The sequence below is a fragment of the Euprymna scolopes genome, chromosome 2 (genome assembly GCF_053919585.1).
Source record: "Euprymna scolopes isolate OS-2025 chromosome 2, ASM5391958v1, whole genome shotgun sequence".
In the NCBI taxonomy this organism is placed as follows: Eukaryota; Metazoa; Mollusca; class Cephalopoda; order Sepiida; family Sepiolidae; genus Euprymna; species Euprymna scolopes.
This window is the reverse complement of record NC_136483.1, coordinates 86,337,562-86,360,216: the sequence shown is the minus strand read 5'-3', so window position 1 is coordinate 86,360,216 and position 22,655 is coordinate 86,337,562. Positions and strand designations below refer to the sequence as shown.

The 22,655-nt window shown below is 31.9% G+C and overlaps 1 long non-coding RNA gene across 1 annotated transcript in view; it reads right to left on the bottom strand.

Moving 5' to 3' along the window:
* LOC145241529 (uncharacterized) overlaps positions 1 to 22,426 on the bottom strand; it is a 35,306-nt gene extending 12,880 nt beyond the window's left edge. The window contains exon 1 of the long non-coding RNA XR_013862567.1: positions 22,355 to 22,426. This is a non-coding gene — a long non-coding RNA (uncharacterized LOC145241529). The remainder of the gene's footprint in view (positions 1 to 22,354) is intronic.
* Positions 22,427 to 22,655: the final 229 nt, after the last annotated feature.

Genomic DNA, 22,655 nt, shown 5'->3' with positions numbered 1-22,655 from the left:
TTCTTTTTTGGGGCGATTACATTTGCTTTCATCCGTTCTTTTATTTTTGTTGTGGGGGTATCCACGTTGCCCATGATGAAAATAATTAGTATACCAGTGTGTTTCAAACAGAACTTCATGTCAACCCAGGCAACGCTGGGTACCCATGCTAGTGTATATATAAAAGTTTTAAAACACGGACTGGTATTTAAAGTCCAACCGTATTGTCAATAGTAGGAATCACTTAACCCGACACTATCACTCTTGTTCCGAAGTAATGAAAATTATTATTCTTATATAGGTTTATATTTGCATTATCAATTAACAGCTTGACACGCAAACCTTGATCTAGCAATGCATTACAACATATACGCTCAGATATTACAGTTAGGATATATACGGTAGAGCGGGCTTGCCTAAATCCATGCGAACAGTAGTTTAACTGTGAGGTGGTGAACTAGAGCGTGATTAATTAAAGTCAAATATTTTGGTGAAAAGAGGGGGGATACTAATGAGGCAATACTTTAATGGGCCAGTTCATACACCAGAATCCTTGTAAACTGGTACCACAGAAGCACTTTTCCAGCAGTCAGGAAAGCAAGATTTGTTAAGGCATTTGTTGAAGAGTTTGGAAAGAACTGGGTCAATGTCGTGGAGAATTTTCGTAATAGGAAAGCTGGGATGAGATCAGGTACACATGCTCTTGGGGTGTTAAGGTCTTTTATATCACGAACTTGAGAAGTGGTGATTTTCAGATCATCTTGTGTGGTTTCCATCCGCGAAGGAAAATCAGGGGCGGGGAGTGGTTTGCTGAGTCCAAAGTAAAGTCTGAGGCAAACCGAGAGGGAAGCACACTAGCCTTCTCGCTTGCCGTACAAACGACCTCAAGAGTGTTAGATGGTGAGGGAATTTTTGATTGCCTATTATTTACTACGCTGCTATAGATTTTCCAGAAACTAGGAGTTTCTAATTTCTGAGCTCCAACGCGTTTTTTGATGGTTACAGTATATTATACTTTAGATGCGGCTATTTCCTTCTTACAATTACTTCTAGCTTCTATAAACTTTTGTCTATTTGTATTGGATATATGTCGGATAAATCTGCGGTATGCATGATACCTTGGAGTAATGGCAGCTGCGCATTTAGAAATAAACCATTGGGAAGAGTGAGGTTTGCTATAGAACTTGTGTGGGAACATGCACTTTAATTGCCGCTTTGAACCAGTCATTATTCTAATTTGCGCACTGTACCTCAGGAAGTAAAAATATTTCCCAACGAAGCATCTCTTATGTGATCCCTAACGACTTCCCAATCAGCCTTATTGTAATACCTTGTCGTTTTGACAAATGACTCTTCAGCTTGGGATCGAGAGTTTCAGGTGATGTTTATCATTATTACTGCGCGGTCAGCATTCCCGACTGATACTTGCTGTTACTGATGATCTGGGATACAGGTCGGGAAAGTTACTATCTGTGTCAGGGAATGGGATATGGAAAAGTTGTGTGATACTACTAGCTGTGTTTTTGTAATTAGAGAAGCCAAGCCAATTACTGTGGTGGGCATTAAAATCACCAAATACATGTAGCTGGGCGCTAGTGTCTAAGGAGAGTGTTACATCTATGCTTCAGAAATGTGATTAATTAGAGTAGAGTCCTGGATCGAGGGAGAATGGTAGAGAAAATATAAGTAGGTAATGCTATGTTATAAGGTTAGTCTAAAGCGCATGAAGGCCTGGTTATCTGATTCTAGTTTAGATTCCTTAGTCATGGGGAGGGTGTTACGAATATAGCTTCCAAATCCGTGCATGTGTCTGCCAGTCCTTACGACAAAGTGGAACATAACCAGACATGGTAAAGTGATTAGGAGAGATGGAGGCGTGTAAGTTTGTTTCACTTAGTGCTAACATATCCAGGGATTTTGCAAGGAGAAATGATTCTACATCGTTAGTTCTTAGTCAACGGATATTTGTGAATGCGGGCCTCAAGGGACAAGGCGAATTGTTGTTTGAGTGTGCGTTTGGTACGATCGTTATTTTTGGATTGAGCTGTTATTTCATTTTATAATTTCAGTTTAGCGTGAGAGGTGTAAGACAGTGAATGTGTATAGCCCCCATCATGCAACAAGTAGACCATCAGTCGACTCCTCATTCACAGGAATGTGGCCTTGGAATGGCCACCAGAGATGAGTGCGTGATTCCTTTCCATGCGCGACATGTTACTACAACCATCTCGATATTATACAACTGATGATAGCGCAGCCGCTCTAAGCGCTACTAACGAGTTAGGGCTCCTATACTGTCAGTCAGAATACAGCAGCCAGACAAACTGTCACCCTCAAGATTGTCAGACAAGAGTGGCCCACTCTAATCGTGTAAGAATACATGATGAAGAACACCATCAAGATGCCCAGTTTAAGGGGAGGGAATAAGGCTGAGTTAGGGGAAGGTGTTCATTGCCATAGTAAGAAAACAAGGCCAAGCACTCGACGTTACTAATGTCCCTTTTATTTTACTTAATCAGTTTAAGTTTGCAAACCGATGATGTGATCAACTCTAAGGAGGTTGTCGACCACGAGTGAGAAGGTCTCCTTCTCCCGTTTGGTGTCAAGTATGAAGTCAGTGAGATGCGTTTAACATCAGGGTTTTCCTTTTCCTAGATGGATGACCTGACGAGATCAACGGGTCTATCAGAAGCAAGCAATGAATAATAAAAGTTACATATAACTTTACTATAACATCAGAACAATAAGAAAAAATAAGAGAGAGAAAGAAAAAAAAACAAAGAAACATCTTCAGCCATGATAGTTCGAGGCTGAATGCTTCTCATCATTATATTTTTTATTTTTTCATTTTTCAAAGGTCGTTACTTTATACTTTATACCTACTTTTAATGTTTCTTAATTTCTTAGACATTCTTTTTCATTTCTAAAGTAAATGTGAGTAAACCAGTTTCTGTATTTACATTTTCTATAATTTTGGCCTTCCTCCATTTCTTATGAAAAGCATTTAGCTTTGAAATGCCATGACCTAAACAGATTTTTTTTCTTCTTTTTGTCTTTTATGTTTCCTTATTGTTCTGGTATTTTAATAAAGTAGTATATAATTTTTTTTTAATCATCTTTTACTTAATATATTTAATTGTTCCTCTTTACAGTTGTGAGTCTTTTCTATCTTGATAAGTGTTTGCTACAGATATCCTATTTGATAACCTAATTGCATTATATATATATATATATATATATATATATATATATATATATATATATATATATATATATATATATATACACTCATCGGCAAAAAAAAAAAAAAAAAAATGGACCAAGAGTGAAAGAAGGAAGAAATCGATTTTTCAATATTTTTGCATGAATTTTTGTTTATTTTAACTGAAAATTTCTATTTTGCAGATAATTATTATCATAGCATATAATAATAAGTGAAATAATTAATCCTAAAAATGGTAAGACCGCATCTTGGTAAGGATATAAAAAAAAACGAATTGCAGGATGAGGGTAGTCCAAAATGACTTACAAGCAGATTTTTTATATTTTAAGAAAAGAAAATGTGAAAACATCTCTTTCTGTAATGAAGCGAATTCGTCGAAGGTTCTAAGTCGAACGCTTTGGTAAAAGGGAAATCTGGATCTGGTCGCCCTAGAGCATCCACTTTGGAGGACGACCACAGGCTTAAATTAACTGTTTTGAAGGATCGAAAGAAAACTTATGTTCACTATAGCAAATAATTCAAAACAGGGGCTGGACATTCTCTTTCTAGATATGCAATATCTAGACGAATGAAAGAAATAAGATTTTCTTCTAAAAGGTGGGCAAAAAAGCCATTTTTATCTAAGAAGAACATCAATGATAAAAAAGATTTTTCTCGTGTTATGGCAAGAAAGATACAGACTGGTTCAGGAATGTTTTCTGGTTAGATGAATCAAGATTTTGTCTTTTTAGTGATGCTCCCGATGCTCCTGAACGGTGCAATCGAAGAACTGGAGAAAGATTTTCGCCAAGTTTCTTTTTTTTTACATGGAGGTCACCACTTATCAAGGCCCGAAGGCCACTCAGGGATAAGGCTTATTGCGTGTACAGTAATCAATGAGATAGTATTGTAGTAATCATTAGTATTGGGAGGGGTTGATAGAGTGTCTTACTTAAGGGGGCGGTTTGTCAGGAGTTTGTTTATGTTGGACTTAAAGACGTCCAAGTTGTAGTCAGGTGGGAAACAGGCAAGAGTTCCACTGGCGTGCAGTTCTAAGAAAGAAGCTTTGCTCATGGAATCTACGTTTGGATTTAGGCACAGATAAAGAGTGGGGAAAATTATTGACAGCAGTTTCAGCCAGACGGGTGTTTCTCGTGAAAGATTGGCGAGGGGGGACGAGGGATTGGAGCTCAGACGAGAACCTGCCATGGAAATAGCGATAAAACATGACAGGCTCGCAACGTCTCTTCTGTGGGAGAGAGGTTGCAGGGAAGAGAAAAGGGAATCACCCACTAAGCCACGAAGTTGCATAAAAACGACATTTAAACACGGGAATAGAGGGATAATAATATGGGGAACTTTTACTGCAGCAGGAGTTGGGGAACTTATTAGATGTGAGAAGTCAATCAATACAAAGGAATACATTCGAATACAGGGTGACCCCCAAAAACGGGCCCAACTCTAATTAGGTCCCGTTTCTTAGTGTTTTGTCCCAATAAAATGAAACTTTGGTCATAACCAGTTTATTATATTCAAAACATCACTTTAAACACTAGTCTTTGACCTTTTTTCCCCTCCGTGCTACAGCATATGTTCTAAATGGCCTCCATTTAGTGTTTGTTTTTTTGGGTCACCCTGCATTAGAAACAGGACGGTTACTAAGTATCCAGAATCTGGGAATATCCCAGAACATTATTTTTCAACATGATAATGCCCCTGCACACACTGCTAATGTCACAAAAATGGTTTTCTGATAATTCAATTAATGTGATGTTTTGGCCAGGTCAAAGCCCCGATTTAAACCCAGCCGAGAATATTTGGTTCATAATGTTTCGTGCATTGGCCGGAAGAACTTTTGAAAACAATGACAAACTGTGGGAAGCTGTGCAAAGCGAATGGAATAGCATCTCCTCTTCACAGTGTTCCACTTTGGTTGAGAGCATGTCTAAAAGGATTGATCTTTTAAAGAAATCAAAAGGGAATGCGATTCCATCCTAAGTATTTATTAAAGTAAATGTTTTATTTTGTGTTATTAGTTTCGTTTAAGTTTCCTTGTACAATTGTTCTTTGTTCAATATAGCTTTTAGTGCAATAAAATGTATAAAATTTGTTTGGCCCTTATTTTTTTTTTTTTGCTCACGAGTGTATATATATATATATATATATATATATATATATATATATATATATATATATATATATATCATGTAATTTCTAAATGCTGATGCAATCATAACTTACTGTTATAAATTAATGATTGGAAATATTATAAGAAACAAATGCAATATAATAGAAATAAAAATAGCATAATGAAATAAATAAGACACAATAAATCTATATATTGACAGTATAGCGTGTGTGTTGTTTATTTTGTGTACATCCGAGTGACTGTCGTTTATTTTTATGGACTTTCATTTCTTATAATAAATAGTTTTACCATCAATTTTTCATATGTTTTGGTTTCGGTTTCGATTATAGCTGATGGCACTTCAGTACTCTATTTTTTTTTTATATAAATAATTTTATCAAGAATTTTTCATAAGTATTGATTTCGGTTTCGATTATAGCCGAAGAAACTCAAGTTATATATATATATATATATATATATATATATATATATATATATATATATATATATATATATATATTTCATAAGTTTTGGTTTCGGTTTCGAGTCACGCTGGTGCATATGGATATTTTTTTAATTACAACTTTATAATATAAAAGAAAAAATCGATAGAACATTAAATCTATAAAAATATATATGAAATCTACAAGAATTAAAATATCATATTTAAGTGTACTTTACATCGGGCTACGCCGGGCGTCCCTGCTAGCTTAGATAAATAATTTTGTAGTTTTAACAAAAGAGCTACAATAATATCAGGGCGTCTCTATTTACGCTGAACATCCAAAGAATACCAACATCAATATATTACGTATAAAAGAGTCTGCTGTGGAATTTTCACTGGTTCTGCTAGTAAATAATTAATGAAATAAACAATAACAAAGAGAAAAACAAAAATAAAATTAAACAAGTTCCGGAGAACAATTTACAAAATAAAGCCCAATCCCAAACAATACAATACGCATATGGGAGATAACCATCTGGTTTACATAACACTGAACGAGATAAATACACACATACATACACATAGAAGCACACATACGCACACACATATACATAGCATTTTTATTTATTTATTTATTTATTTATATAAACAGTATTGGATACATCTGTGCATACATGTTTTGTTAAGATTTGTTTTTTTTTTTGTTTTTTGTTTTTTTATTGTATTGTGAGTGTCGTGCGCACTGAGAATTGAACCTTCGTAAAATTTAGTTGTAAAAGTTCCACTTCTGGAGGTTGAAGGTTCAATCTCCAGTGCGGGAAATACTCAAAATACAATCGCGAATTATTTATGACTTTTACACAGTAATAACAAGTGGAACGAGAGTATGCTGCCTCCGTGGATTAAATAAAACGTCCCGTTCGAAATTCCGTGCAGATTCCTTAGTTCAACAGAAAGAGTCCCGAGTTCAATAGAAAAATTTCCGAGTTCGAAAAGATATACCCGAAGAAGATTACATCGACCGAAACATTGTGAAAATAACGCTCAATATGAGAACAATAGTGCGAAGATTCCAAATGATACGAATAAGCAATCCTCATCTCAAAAGTTCAGAAACGTCATTTTGTAATTGTTTTTTTTTTTAATTCAGCATTAACAGATATTTTTTCATAGTTTTTTTTTTTTTTTTTTTTTTTTTTTTTTGCTAATCTCATCTTCAGCAAAAAGAAAAAAAAATATGGAATAATTACTGGCAAAATTAAAAATGGAACTTTTTAAATGACAAACACATAAAACAAAAGTTCCGAAAAAAAAAAAATCTAGAAAACATTTAATTTTCTTTAGCTTTTTAATGCAGGCTATGATTCTAAGATTAAAAGTCAAATTTATATAAAACTATAAACCGCAAATTCTTTCATGGCCCTGGATATGATTTTAAACTATATCCGATGGTGAGGCCCCAGTTTGTGGGCTTTGGGGAGTGTGGAGCCACCACTTCATTGCCATTGCTTCCAGGTCCACTCTGACCCAGAGTGGTAGTACCTGTTAGGGTCCCAAGTATGGGTTAAATAGAAACTGATTTGAAAAAACAAGCAAACAAATATATTCTATTAAAAACATTTTTATCAAAATCACTGGATTCGGCATTAAATGACCTAAAAAGGGTTGATATGCCGTAAAACAAAAACAACCAACCAAAAAATTGATTCATCCAATATCTGTATAAAATTGAAGTTTATAAAACGATTCAAGGATTTCAATGGTGCAATAATGCTCGCATCGTCGATTTCAGGTTTCGCTTCATATCATCTCAGAAAGCAACCTCGATCTGATTTCGGACGCATTAGGCCATCTCTTTGAAAGCTATCCGCTACGTGCGCCGACGTTGCGAAAACCGTGTTTTAACTCGGCCACCGAGAGTAAGAAGAAGGCCTGTTAACTAAAAAATGCAAGCAGGCAATGTAGGTAAGGTTTATCAGATTGTCAGTACTATATCAGGGCCATTCGAAAAAGAGCAATAAAACATTTTTAAAAAGAAAAAGGAACACAGTTCGATTAATACTGAAACTGAACTTTATTCAATATAAAATATAAATATTATCGGTAATCTGGAAGAAAGAGAAAGCCTGTTTCCTCCGTTTAAGTATAGGCGGCGTTACTGTCTGTCCACCCAGTTACGGAAGCACAAAATGTATATAATGGCACCCTTGAAATAAAAATAAGTGTTTTTGTTATATTTTAATTTTAAACATGTTTTTCTTTTGTTTTTTTGCAAGCTTATTTAATTTTTTTTCAAACATATTTACGTTTTTTTTTGTTTTTGCAAACATGTTTAAGTTTTATTTTTTCAAACATATTTACATTTTTTTTTGTTTTTGCAAACATGTTTAAGTTTTATTTTTTCAAACATATTTACGTTTTTGTTTTTGTTTTTGCAAACATATTTAAGCCTTATTTTTTCAAACATATTTACGTTTTTTTTTTGTTTTTGCAAACATGTTTAAGCCTTATTTTTTCAAACATATTTACGTTTTTGTTTTTGTTTTTGCAAACATATTTAAGTTTTATTTTTTCAAACATATTTACGTTTTTTTTTGTTTTTGCAAACATATTTAAGTTTTATTTTTTTGAAACATATTTACGTTTTTTTTTGTTTTTGCAAACATATTTAAGTTTTATTTTTTCAAACATATTTACGTTTTTTTTTTGTTTTCGCAAACATATTTAAGTTTTATTTTTTCAAACATATTTACATTTTTTTTTGTTTTTGCAAACATATTTAAGTTTTATTTTTTCAAACATATTTACGTTTTTTTTGTTTTTGCAAACATATTTAAGTTTTATTTTTTCAAACATATTTACGTTTTTTTTGTTTTTGCAAACATATTTAAGTTTTATTTTTTCAAACATATTTACGTTTTTTTTTTGTTTTTGCAAACATATTTAAGTCTTATTTTTTCAAACATATTTACGTTTTTTTTTTGTTTTTGCAAACATATTTAAGTTTTATTTTTTCAAACATATTTACATTTTTTTTTGTTTTTGCAAACATATTTAAGTTTTATTTTTTCAAACATATTTACGTTTTTTTTGTTTTTGCAAACATATTTAAGTTTTATTTTTTCAAACATATTTACGTTTTTTTTGTTTTTGCAAACATATTTAAGTTTTATTTTTTCAAACATATTTACGTTTTTTTTTTGTTTTTGCAAACATATTTAAGTTTTATTTTTTCAAACATATTTACGTTTTTTTTTTGTTTTTGCAAACATATTTAAGTCTTATTTTTTCAAACATATTTACGTTTTTTTTTTGTTTTTGCAAACATATTTAAGTTTTATTTTTTCAAACATATTTACATTTTTTTTTGTTTTTGCAAACATATTTAAGTCTTATTTTTTCAAACATATTTACGTTTTTTTTTTGTTTTTGCAAACATATTTAAGTTTTATTCTTTCAAACATATTTACATTTTTTTTTGTTTTCGCAAACATATTTAAGTTTTATTCTTTCAAACATATTTACGTTTTTTTTTGTTTTTGCAAACATATTTAAGTTTTATTTTTTCAAACATATTTACGTTTTTTTTTTCGTTTTTGCAAACATATTAAAGTTTTATTTTTTCAAACATATTTACGTTTTTTTTTGTTTTCGCAAACATATTTAAGTTTTATTTTTTCAAACATATTTACGTTTTTTTTTTGTTTTTGCAAACATATTTAAGTTTTATTTTTTCAAACATATTTACGTTTTTTTTTTTGTTTTTGCAAACATATTTAAGTTTTATTTTTTCAAACATATTTACGTTTTTTTTTTGTTTTTGCAAACATATTTAAGTTTTATTTTTTCAAACATATTTACGTTTTTTTTTTGTTTTTGCAAACATATTTAAGTTTTATTTTTTCAAACATATTTACGTTTTTTTTTTGTTTTTGCAAACATATTTAAGTCTTATTTTTTCAAACATATTTACGTTTTTTTTTTGTTTTTGCAAACATATTTAAGTTTTATTTTTTCAAACATATTTACATTTTTTTTTGTTTTTGCAAACATATTTAAGTTTTATTTTTTCAAACATATTTACGTTTTTTTTGTTTTTGCAAACATATTTAAGTTTTATTTTTTCAAACATATTTACGTTTTTTTTGTTTTTGCAAACATATTTAAGTTTTATTTTTTCAAACATATTTACGTTTTTTTTTTGTTTTTGCAAACATATTTAAGTTTTATTTTTTCAAACATATTTACGTTTTTTTTTTGTTTTTGCAAACATATTTAAGTCTTATTTTTTCAAACATATTTACGTTTTTTTTTTGTTTTTGCAAACATATTTAAGTTTTATTTTTTCAAACATATTTACATTTTTTTTTGTTTTTGCAAACATATTTAAGTCTTATTTTTTCAAACATATTTACGTTTTTTTTTTGTTTTTGCAAACATATTTAAGTTTTATTCTTTCAAACATATTTACATTTTTTTTTGTTTTCGCAAACATATTTAAGTTTTATTCTTTCAAACATATTTACGTTTTTTTTTGTTTTTGCAAACATATTTAAGTTTTATTTTTTCAAACATATTTACGTTTTTTTTTTCGTTTTTGCAAACATATTAAAGTTTTATTTTTTCAAACATATTTACGTTTTTTTTTGTTTTCGCAAACATATTTAAGTTTTATTTTTTCAAACATATTTACGTTTTTTTTTTGTTTTTGCAAACATATTTAAGTTTTATTTTTTCAAACATATTTACGTTTTTTTTTTTGTTTTTGCAAACATATTTAAGTTTTATTTTTTCAAACATATTTACGTTTTTTTTTTTGTTTTTGCAAACATATTTAAGTCTTATTTTTTCAAACATATTTACGTTTTTTTTTTGTTTTTGCAAACATATTTAAGTTTTATTTTTTCAAACATATTTACGTTTTTTTTTTGTTTTTGCAAACATATTTAAGTCTTATTTTTTCAAACATATTTACATTTTTTTTTGTTTTTGCAAACATATTTAAGTTTTATTTTTTCAAACATATTTACGTTTTTTTTTTCGTTTTTGCAAACATATTTAAGTTTTATTTTTTCAAACATATTTACATTTTTTTTTGTTTTTGCAAACATATTTAAGTTTTATTTTTTCAAACATATTTACGTTTTTTTTGTTTTTGCAAACATATTTAAGTTTTATTTTTTCAAACATATTTACGTTTTTTTTTTGTTTTTGCAAACATATTTAAGTTTTATTTTTTCAAACATATTTACGTTTTTTTTTTGTTTTTGCAAACATATTTAAGTCTTATTTTTTCAAACATATTTACATTTTTTTTTGTTTTCGCAAACATATTTAAGTTTTATTCTTTCAAACATATTTACGTTTTTTTTTGTTTTTGCAAACATATTTAAGTTTTATTTTTTCAAACATATTTACGTTTTTTTTTTCGTTTTTGCAAACATATTTAAGTTTTATTTTTTCAAACATATTTACGTTTTTTTTTTGTTTTTGCAAACATATTTAAGTTTTATTTTTTCAAACATATTTACGTTTTTTTTTTTGTTTTTGCAAACATGTTTAAGTTTTATTTTTTCAAACATATTTACGTTTTTTTTTGTTTTTGCAAACATATTTAAGTTTTTTTTGTTTTTGCAAACATATTTAAGTTTTATTTTTTCAAACATATTTACGTTTTTTTTTTGTTTTTGCAAACATATTTAAGTTTTATTTTTTCAAACATATTTACGTTTTTTTTTTTGTTTTTGCAAACATGTTTAAGCCTTATTTTTTCAAACATATTTACGTTTTTTTTTGTTTTTGCAAACATATTTAAGTTTTTTTTGTTTTTGCAAACATATTTAAGTTTTATTTTTTCAACATATTTACGTTTTGTTGCTTGTTCATTTTCAAACATTTACGTTTTTTTATTTTTGCAAACATATTTAAGTTTTATTTTTTCAAACATATTTACGTTTTTTTTGTGTGGGTTCTTTCTTTGATAACGCGCATATATATATATATATATATATATATATATATATATATATATATATATATATATATATATATGCATATATATATGCATATATATATATGCATATATATATGCATATATATGCATATATATATATATATATGCATATATATATATGCATATATATACATATATATATATATATATATATATATATATATATACATATATATATATATATATATATATATACATATATATATATATATATATATATATATATATATATATATATATATATATATATATATATATATATACTCGCGGAAAAGAATGTGCAGAAAAAAACAAGAAAAAAGTGGTGGAGCGATATACAATTTAATACTGATAAAAGTGAATTATGAATTTAGGAAACAAAGAATTAAATAACATATTAACCACCAACGATAAATAATTTTTAGAATGAAAACAAGCGATAATATACAAAAAATTGAAATCAAACAAATAATTTAAATACAAACAAGCAATAAAAGTTACTAGTGCAGAAATATGTTTTAATTTAATTTAGAGAAAAATCACATGGGTTGAATGTTATTTTTTGGATTATTCGGACTAATGTTCTCATCTTGCGTGTTTATTTCACAACGTTTTATCATCGAATCTTGACTTCTCCATTATTGTATCTTCAGGCCGAAAACTTTTCTAAAAATATAATTAAAGAAAACATTCATACCATAATGTAAACTATTGCTAAAATCTAAGAAAGGATACTAAACAAACATTTACAATAATAATAATCACAATGTAGTATCTGTTCTGATGCTACACTTCATTTGTTCTGTCCTCGGTCAGTGGAGGAGAAATCCTTCATGACTGACACAATATTTTTTATTTTTGTTCCTATCCGGAGTGCCCTTTTTGGGAGCTAGATTTTCCCACATCTTGTGTCTAACTGTGCCCTCGTGGGGAGGCACGTAAATAAATTAAAAAAAAACAATATCCTCATGTAAAAAGTATTTGTTTATTATTTTTAAAAGAAATAATCAGTTTTAATATATAACGCTCAGTCACGGCTAAATTCATTAATAGCCACGTAGTGAATAATTTTCAAACCGACTTTAGAAAAAAGATATAGAACTTCAAAATAATTTGGAAATACTCAATGAAAAGTTTTATTCATTACTAAAAAGACATTTTGACAATTATTCTCATGTACAAATTATTGGTTTATAATTTTCAAAACTAAAACAAAATTAAATTAAATTTTCAACTTTCCTGATAGAATTTTTTAGCCTTATAAGAAAATAAACAGTTAAAAATATCAACATAATATTTGCTGTATTAGCAATAAATAGTATTGTTTCTTTAATTTATATTAACAATGTTATCAAACGTTATGAAAGTACTTTAATTTATATTAACAATGTTATCAAACGTTATGAAAGTATTTGAATACAGTTCTAATTAAATACACGTTTAATTATTAACAAATAACATTACTTACTTCACTATATTTGGTTGGAGTAAAAATTTTCCCTTCTAATGGTATATATCCAAATTGAGTAAATTTAGGAAAAGAAAATGTATGACTTTGGGACCTTTTGGATAATTTCCCCGGTAATTTGGAACAACGCAAGAATACATCATGTTAGCAAACTGAAAACTAGAAGAAACTGCTGCTGATAGCCTAGACCATATACCTACAATTGAATTTGATAATGATGGCACGCTGTCATGTGCATCGGCCTTCTTTACTCTCGGTACCCACGGTTTTAACAATCTTCAGCATTTCTTTTTAACGACGTGTCGGCAAGCATCATCCGATAAGCTTAAATAAATTCTTTCCTAGGGATCTGAGCTGTCTAGAAAAATCCATTTGGACGTGGTTAGCACTTTATTCGTTACTTGTAGAGCGCCCTGCATTGCCCGTTTCGTTAAATACGCTTAAATATGATATTTTGATTACTGTAGATTTCGTATTTATTATTATATTATATTGGACCTAATATATAGTCATGATTTAAAAAAAAATTTTAAAAAAGAAAGAAAAAAAATGACTTGTGCGCCACCACCGAGAATCGAAACCAAAATGTTAAGTTTACGATTTATTTTTTCCTCTGCCGTTAATGATTGAGCTATGAAGACGTTTGCTACAAAGCCAAAAATTAAAACACCGATTAATAGCTACTACGTTATGCATGCATATTCGTAATGCCGACATTCGACCTTCACTTGGCAAATTATTTTTTTTTTCACACTTTTTTACCGATTTTCCCGGACTAAAACGCAAATATAAAGTTTCGCATGGGTTCAAATACCTAATATAATAAGTTTCATATCTGCAGACCAAAAACTGACAGAGGAGTTTGGTAGGCAAATTTCTTTAAATAAAAAATATATACGTATAGACAAATATATATAGAAAGAGTTTTGTGTTTACTATAAATGTTTTACGCAAATATTACGCAAGTATAACTCATGTAGAATATCTGCATGAATATAATTACTCGTAATAGTTAACTAAAGATGATCGACCACAAAATAAACGAAAAATAGGGAATGAATTAAAATGAATGTTTAAAAGAATATGCAAATTACTTAGATCTTTTGCTAGTGAATGCAATTCCACGATCCATATATAATAAAGTTGTATGTTCTTTTTAAATAAATAGAAAAACGTTTTTTTTTTTAATATGAATATCGATACACAAAAAATGTGTAGACGTATAGAAGATTTCCTTTAAAGCACGGGTCCCACTATTATAATTAACTTGACTACCCGTGACCAGTTGGATCAGTATGCTATATTAGCTATGGAATTAATGTATGAGCGTGACACTTGTGACGTAAAGAGAATAGTGTTTTGTGACATAACCGAAACATTTCTATGAAAGTATATTAAAATGAAAAAAGAATATAGATAGATTTCTATGTGTTGTTCTCTTTATAATTGTTTGTTTTTGAAAAAAAAAAAAAAAAAACTTACAGCCATTGAATTATAAGTGGCTTGCCATACTAATAGGTAAATGTGCACTGAACAGAGACCATAATACTTAAAGTTAAATTCAAATTTTGATATATCTTTTAATTTAAACACGAAAAAGAAAAAACAATTGGGACACCGAAAACGTACACAGTAACACAATTTATTGTCACGTTGATTATTTATTTGTAACGCAAATTAAAAAGGACATATTTTCGGGGTTATTTATTTATGTTGGTAGTGTAGAAGAAAATGAGTGGATGTTTTTTAAGAAAGATGTATTAAAAATGGAGAATAAATTTTTTTTAAAAAAGGAAGGCTGTGGGTAAATCGCCGTTGTAAAATGCTCTTATGGTTATCAACGGGTTAAAGTAGATTTAATTGTAAGAAAATTGCTTTAAAATAACTTAAATGTAATACGGAAATGAACGGTATAAAAAATGCAAAAAGTATTAACAATTGTTTATTTGGATAATTTAAACGCGAAATAAAAAACAATTGGGACGCTGAAAACGTACATAGTAAAACAATACGTTTTAGTGTCGCGTTGATTATTTGTTTACGTACGCATGCGCAACCGGAAGTCGTAAACCGGATGTTAGGTTACAACATTCGTTACAAAGTCATTTGAGTTTTATAATTATATAGATTGATAATGTCTTATGAACATATATAATAATCTATAGATATAATTTGAAAATTTATAATGCCGATGGGCGCAGAAAAAAATCATCTTCTTTTTTAATAACGCTGGAGATCAGTATTCATATAATGAATTACAAAAAAAAATAACTGCCCTTAAATGCAGAATTGACCAGAGAAATGTTGACTTATTTGTTAGACCATTATTTAAAAATACAAAAAAAAAACAATACAGATTCATCTATATATTGAAAGGCTGCTGCAAACATGGCGGCCTCCCTCTTCCGCGCTAGAAAAATTAACCTGACAGTATCTGTTATATGTAGAAAGCCGTTATTCACTCACAGAATGGAATACTGTTTCAAATGCATCAAGCATGACTCTCTTTCTATTGGATAGAATCTAAAAAAAGACTCACATCTAATACGCTTCGCACTCTAAACCAAGCTTTAACCCCTGTCCCATCACCGCTAGATTTTGGAATAACAATAATACAGTAATAACTTGAGATATGAATGGACTAAGATACGATTGGGGAGGGGAATACGAGGATACATTGTATCTATATTTACGACTAAGATACGACGGCTTTTTAAAGATAGAATTTCAAAAATCGCGCGACGGTAGATGGCTCGTTAGTCTACTCGAGTCGATCCGAACGTTCTCTCAGTATTTTAGTTTACCCGAACTTCTCTCTCTCTCTCTCTCTCTCTCTCTCTCTCAAACTTTATGTTGTGTGCTTACGATTTTGGTGTGTTCTTCTTATCCCTGTCTCCATGGTAAGTTGGTTACAATTTCATTCTTTATTTTTTATTCATCATTTCTGTTATATCAAGACTTAAATATTAAGCATTTGATAAGTTTATTCGATGTTTATAATCATGCATAATCTTTTTAGTCATCACATCGTGTGTGTGTGTGGTAGCTTTGCTTCTCTCCCTCCCTCCTCCTTGTGTACATCCCATACGCTAGCACTCGCCTAAGCGGTTAGTACAACTCTATTTTATTGTTTTCATAACCATTAATTATTATATATCAATTTCGGTATAATTACTTTTGTATTTAACTTTGTTTAGTAATTGCTGATCATGATTTGAGCATAATTTGATTTTGGTTTTAGTAAAGTTCTTACTTTGGAACATTTTTTTAAATTCAAATGGGAATAATTATTTTGAGATATGACACTTTCGGTGGTCATAAAACGATATAAATTTGTATATGAAGGTATTACTATATGCAGAAGGTTTACTGTTAATATAAGCAGACATCTCGCTACTCAACTCCCTACTTAGATTGTCCCTCTAACCATGATTCCTAATTCAGAGTAAGGTCTCGCCACTTTCTGGCTGGTTACCTTGTTTGAGGTGAATATGAGTTAAAAAGGATATTTGAGCATTAAAATTTAATACAAAAAAATAATTGTATTCAAGACAAATCTAAAATCAAAATTGGGATTTGATTTGAGAGTTGTTTCTGATGATACACCTTATCTATTGTATGAAGGCAGATTGTATAATTGAATAGATTATTAGAATTAAGTCTAGGAATACAAACATTGTTTTTAAATGAACAGGCGACCCCACATGAAAGCATTTGCGTATTGTTTTTTTTTGGGGGGGTGACATTTTTTTGGAGAGGGGTAAACTATTTTTGTTCTCATATTTTTAAGAAATCCTTTCAGGATAGACAATTAAAAAAAAAAAGACCTTTTCCGAAAATGTCACCTTTTAGTAAATTTTAGTTAAAAACAAAAAAATACAATAAATAATACAGTAACACAAAAATATTAATTACTAGCAAAGATACTCGCGTTTTGCGTTTAACTTTGCCATACGGTCAAGCAGACCGTACGGCAACATCCCGACTTTAACTCATGACCATGACCTTGAAAAATGGTGCGCAGCATGATAAAGTCGGAGACCATTATCATGTCAGGTTTGGTCATGAATGATCGGTCCAGTGGTATGGGCTGTAGGAGAGTATATATACATAGGTTATGACCTTGACATTTACCTTGGAAAATGGTGTGCACCATCCTTAAGTGGTAGACCATCATCATACCAGGTTTGGTCATGATCAGTCCAGTAGTGTTGTCTGTAGACGAGTTGTATACACATCGACACGCAGGATCGCTTCTACTTTATATAGATCTGAACGTTTCTTGAATTAAAATAAAATTAAGAACATCCTGAAATGAATGGACTTGTCATTATATGAAAATGCATAATTTTTAAAATTTATTAAAAATTTTAAATAGTCATTATTGGAAAGTGTGTTATTTTGTGTTTTTTTAGAAAACGCATTTTTCTTAATTTTATTTCATTGCGATAGATAAATGAACGTTCTTGCTTGCTGTAAATTGTCCACAGACACATTTGCAAAATCAAGAAGAATCGACCGGATTCCAATGCAGACATCTTTGGATTTCACTAGTAACGTTTTAGTCTGGCTGCAGCCATTATGACGCTTTACGACCAATCCGCCTTGGATTGCCTTGCTACGAACAACATATCTCTGACATTATGCGTTGTCACAACACTGCGGCGATGAGGAAGGGTTGAACTTTAGAGTTGCATAAAAAAGTCAAACTTCTACAAAGTCGTAACCAGCATTATCTGATCAGCATTATTCTCTTCATTAGTCGCAGTTGTTTGTTAACTTGAAATATTTCCGATTTTTACTACCGACATCGAAAACAGCAAAGCCCAACGGTTGCATGTGAAGTCGGGGAAGGTTTGATCTAGAAAACCCAAACGGATCGTGAAGAAGCAACGTTGTTATTTTCACTTCATTGGCTTGCGAGTCTGCGTTTGATTGCAACACGCCGTCTCAAAGACGACCAGAGGACGACGGATTATGGTGGTGTATATTCCTGGATTCTTATCAAAGCCCTGTTAGCTAGGATGCAACCCGAATACCGCTTGCCACCAAACTCGTCCGTCATAGGCCGTCATTTTAGAACTGGATTTTTAGACAGCACGACTCTGACTCTAGTACATTTCCGCAGCTCTGCAGTGAGGAAGGATGCTACTATATTTTTATATGAAAATGAATATATATCATCGTTATGTCTAGGTGTGATATGTTTATGTTGCATGATGTAGAGTGGGTAATAGTGATTCTTAGTGTTTTTTTAATTAATCGATTTAACCATTTAATTTTACTCAATAAAGCGCATCTATAATAAATCAATATAACTAGTTTACTGGAGAGAAGAATGAATTAAGCTTTTTAGAAATAATGGTTAAAAAGAAATTTAGAAAATATTGTTGTGTTTTATTGGAGGAGATATTTAACAGAATTTGATATGTATATTGATATTGTATTGCGGGATGCGTGGAAATTTCATAATTGTATCCTTCATCAATTTTATATTACTACTGTGCTTAAAATATTCCCATTGTATGGAAGTCCGGCGCGAACGTAGACCCCCACAATACACCCTAAACTTTAGCATACTTATCAAAATGTATTAGTTAGTGCAGTTCGGAACATATCTAGCTATGGAAGTATGTCTTTACAAGCCTTTGGTCTGAAAGTTTGTTCATTCAGACTGCTAGAGTTTGGGATTCCTGCCCTGTAACCTATTTCCTGTACTAACGTGCATAAATTTAAGTGTAAAGTGAACAGATATCTTGTTATTCAACTCCCTGCCCAGAGTGTGCCTGTAAGAATGGTCCATAATTTAAAGAAGACATTGTGCGTATCAGTGGCGATTTGTATTGTTTGCTTATGGCTAACTATTCGTACTTCGAGTTTTGACAATTTTCTTTTGTTTTATATTAATGAGTCACCATCTGATGATCAGGCTTTACGTTTGCCGATGAACACTACTGTGAAAGGATTACAATTAATGGGTGAAATGAACAGAATTCTAAAGCTGAAGATGATGTCAAAAGAATACAGGGTGAAACAATAAATTTGTCGCCCTAAAGAAATCAACACTACAGTTTATTTTAAAAAGTTTATTTAAAAAAATAAATTCAGGTAACTTGATTATGTAGTGGAGCTGACATTTATTCAATGTAGCCGCCTTCAGCTTGAATCACCGCCTCGATACAGTTCGGAATTGCTAGCATGCCCTTTCCACAAGCGCTGGCGGGAGCTCGGCGAATACTCGGCGGATGGCGGCGATCAGGCTGGCTTTGGTGTTGTGAGACATCATGTTGGTGATGTTTTCGACGTATGGCTAAACGAAGTAGTCCAGCAGATTCAGGTCGGAGGAGGAGGGGGCCAGTGAGAGAAGAATACAAAGTCGGAACACTCCTTTTAAAGCCAAGCCTGAAGCTCTTTGTACTTGTGGACTAGCGCCGAGTCCTGTTGCCACACCCAGGGTCTGCCAGCGGCCACCTGATTGCACCAGCGGATCACAACACTCTTCAGCACACCGGGGTACACTTTGGTGTTAACTTTCAAGTCGACTTCGATGTGACGGGGCATGATGTGGCCCTCACTTGAACTCACAGAGATCATAACCGTGGCCGAAAACTTCTTTGAGATATGCCCTCAAGCGTTGAACTGTTCAAATATGCATTTTGAAGGTGCTGACAATGGTCCTGTTGTCATAACTTGGATTGGTAGACAACATGAGTTGTACAGCGGCGCATCTCCGATCTCGCTTTGAACATTGTGTCCCTTTAGACATGGTATAAAGCGCCTATCGCTCTTGGAATTTGTACAGAACTGGCCAACTAGTAGATAGTCTGAAAAAAAAAAAAGAAAAGAAAACTGATTTTCATCAAATCGAAATGAAATCATGTCTTTTCTAGGGCGACAATTTTATCGTTCCAGCCTGTATTTATGTTCATTCATCTTGAAGACAACGACAGGAAACTGTATTACGTATTGCGTATAACAGATGGAAAGAAACTATGTTCGGTGTTTCGTACACAGAAGAAACAGGGATTTTTTTTTTTGCAATGGTGGTAAATGGACGAGTTCTTGCTATGAGTGTTTTACATATAGAAGCAAGATATTGGAGCTTTGTCGATCACCTAAGTAGACCCAGATTGGGACCACGAAAAACAACTCAGAGCACGGTATAGGTTTTAAAGATATACTGAAACGAAGAACAAGATACAGAAAAAAGGGGTGACGTAAGCTAGGCTTACTTGTCAGTAGGATATCGGTAGAGTCCCGTATTCCCGAGAGTACTTGGCTCTCGATTAATATAGTTTTTGGAAGAGTCCATCAAAGGGTAGGTAACGATCCCATAATATGGAAAAAAATGATAGAGTGGAGAAAGACTAACAAAACGCCTATTTCTGTGAAAAGACGGGACTATATGAAAGAAACGCGATTATCCCCACTAGATTACAAAGTAGATTTTGTACTCTGTTCATGCAAGAATGTAGTTCTCTGTGCATCATCTCTCTAGATGTGGCGACATTATTGTACCTTGGGGCGTATCTGGCTTTTATACAGGTGAAGGTTTGCGTCAGAAGTTGGATAATATTTGGTGAAATAAACTGGTCCTTTTGCTTACACATTTGCTCCTGTCCGACCGGTTGTCCTGTACCGCTGAACGAGTTAAACGTTTCACCTTACTCATACAGCACCAGGCATGCATTTTTAGATATGCTAGAAACAAAAGCATGACGCAAAGAATTCCGTACATAATTAATAACAGCAGTATAAACATTAGACATCACTGTCCTCGATTCACATTTAAAAAAAAGTTTTATGATTTTGTTTTGGCTGTAGATGGGCATCCTACCGGATGCCAGATATTTATCCGCTATGTCATACATTCCGACTGAAAGATCCTTTAAAGATTCTAATCGTGCCTTTAAACATTGTTCTTTGTATCTGGGTTGCACTTGGTTCACCGGGTATATTTGTCAGATAGTTTTTTGAAATTTCTTTGCATGAATCCGGTTGCTCCTAAAATTACTCGAATGGTGGAGATCTTCCTAAGATTCCAGTTTCTTTTCATGTCGTATAAAAGACCTTCGTGTTTCGTTATCTATTCTGTCTCAGTTCTGTTTAACCCAGCATCATTGGAGACACTAACGTCTACTAAGGTTACTTCTCTCTCTTTCTTGTCACATATTGCTATGTCAGGTTTAATAACACCGTTCCTTAGGTACGTAGCTATATGAATTGCATGACGTAATATGTTAAATAAATGTAACGTAAATTCAGTCACCGACAGACGCTATCTCCGTTGCCATAAGGTCATTAAGTTAGCTGCTTTTTTTTTCAATCAGTTAAAATGACGCACACAGTCTTTTTTTATTTTATTTATTATTATTATTTAACTCTTTGCTCCAACCTTTGGTGCAAGTATAAACACATTTGCCTTATTTGTACGGCCATACATCTTTTACCTTTTATTAGTAGTTTTTATTATCATCTTTTCGGTTTTCTCTCATCTCTTGTTGGCAATACTCGAGCTAACCCCAGCCTTCTTTTCTCGACACACTCCCAACCTATACACAAAATCACCACCGTCCCTGCTGATGCCGCCACCGAACGCCTAAATCTGAGCGCTTCTTCTAACTCCCCCACCCGCACATCTCCCTGTCTATTTTCCCTCTATCATCGCATCATCTGCGATCAACCATAGAAGCCATCTTTTCTCTCGCTCTCTTCTTTCTCTTTCCCCCTCTTCCTTTTTCTCTCTCTTTCTCTCTCTCTCTCACTTTCCTCTCACTCGCTCTCTTTCGCCCTCTTCTCTTTTTCTCTCCCTTCCCTCTCCCTCTAATTCTCTTACTTTTTCTCTTTCTCTCTTCCCCTTTTTAGCTCTCTCTTTCTCTCTCGATTTCTCTCTTTCTTTGACTCTCTCTCTCTCTCTCTCTCTCTCTCTCTCTCTCTCTCTCTCTCTCTCTCTCTGGAGCTCTCTCGTTATCTCTTACTCTGTCTCTCTTTTTCTCCTCTTACCCCCACGCAACCTTTCTTTTGATTTCTCCCCCTTTCTCTCTTTATGTCGCTCTCTTGCCCCCCCCCCTTTTGATCTCTCTCCCTTTCTCTTACTCACTCTTTCTATCTTGTTCCTAACAAATAAATTGGATACTTACGCACACAATCGGACTCACCGAGTTGATCGCCATGGTAACAATCGATCGATCAGTTTTGGATCGTTCTTCTCGGAATGATCGTTTGTTAGTCGGTGTGCGCATGCGTTGCCGACAGCGCAGGCATACCTCTCCCCCTCCTCTCCTACCCCCCTCTCTCTCTCTCTCTTTCTCTCTCTCTCTCTCTCTCTCTCTCTCTCTCTCTCTCTCTCTCTCTCTCTCTCTCTCTCTCCATGTTTTTGTTCAGATTCTGGTTTCTGTCCGCTTTCGGAGACGGGTGTTTCACTTGTTGTTCAAATGATTT